This window comes from Chaetura pelagica, unplaced genomic scaffold, assembly GCF_000747805.2.
Source record: "Chaetura pelagica isolate M959 unplaced genomic scaffold, ChaPel_1.0 scaffold405, whole genome shotgun sequence".
Taxonomy (NCBI): domain Eukaryota; kingdom Metazoa; phylum Chordata; class Aves; order Apodiformes; family Apodidae; genus Chaetura; species Chaetura pelagica.
The window spans coordinates 2112321-2113475 of record NW_009953489.1 but is presented as its reverse complement, the minus strand read 5'-3'; the positions used below and the strand labels follow the sequence as shown (position 1 = coordinate 2113475).

Below are 1155 nucleotides of genomic sequence, written 5' to 3'. Positions count from 1 at the left end.
GGCGGCAGAGGCACGAGGGCCGTGGCAGCCCTGCCTCCGTCCTGCGCTACCATCTTGTCACTGCTTTGCCTCTCCATGCCCAGGCTCTCATCCCATGCCATAGCCAACCCCACACCATCTCCCAGACTTGGACCAGGCCCTGATCTTCTCTTTGTCACTGAGAGTCTCCGTGATGTGGCTCCTGTCCCAGCAGAGCCAGAGGTCTCTTGGACACTCCTGTTTGTTTCCTCTGTGGGACCCTCCTGCCAGCGCTCCCGGGGAGGTGACAGCAGTGAGGAAGGGCTGTGCTTCCCACCGAGAGTGAAGGTCCTGCCACGCACAGCCCTGCAGTCATTCAGACCCCTGGTCACATGCTGCTCTGCACAGAAACAAATTTTATTATTTGTGGTGCTCAAATTGAAAGCAGTAGGACACAGACCCAGGACCCTCTGGTTTTCCTGGCATGGATAAATTGTTTTTCTAGTGCTCATTTATTCATTCCACATTTCAGAACTAACCCCATAGAAAATTAACACAGTAGGGCCTCTCCGTGCCTAAAGGAAGAGGTTCAAAAGTAATGCAGACCCAGAGGATGTGGACAACTGGCAAGAGCTCACTGTGTCTCAGCCCAGGCACAGCATTAAGGCACCTCTGCAGCAGCAGTGTTGAAGAAGCTTGTAAAGCAGTTGGTGTCACTACCTCTCCTTTACACGGCAGCCAAGGAGGCCTTGGTCAGTGCTGCCCATTGAGGCTGGTTTATCAGCCCCATCTGGAGCTGGGCTGTGCACACAGCGTTGATTCATAAGCACTGACATGAGCAGTCATGCTATGTAGCAGCATTTGGGTAATGTGGATCAATAGTCATTAGGTGCAGAGGGCACAGAGCTCTGCAAGAGCAGCAGCCTGTTTGGCAGCAGAGTTTCTTCCAGCAGGAGAGCAGTGAACTCCATGTGACCTTTGGAAAAGTCCCAGCCAAGTTGTGTTTGCAGATCTTTCCTCCACCCACCTCTGTTCTCTCAAAGTTTCTCTCAAGACCTGAAGACCTCAGAAGTCCTCTCCTACCCTTATGTTAAGAGCATCTGTAAACCTTTGTGAAACTTCTTGCTCGTAGCTGGTGGTATTTGAGAAGAAAGAAGTCCCATTTGGTGGCCATTTTAGTGGAAGCCCAGGAGCCTC

General features: G+C 51.9%; 1 protein-coding gene across 1 annotated transcript in view; it reads left to right on the top strand.

Moving 5' to 3' along the window:
* DAB2IP (DAB2 interacting protein) overlaps window positions 1-1155 on the top strand; it is a 136914-nt gene that overhangs the window by 127435 nt on the left and 8324 nt on the right. The gene's annotated exons all lie outside the window — the stretch shown is intronic.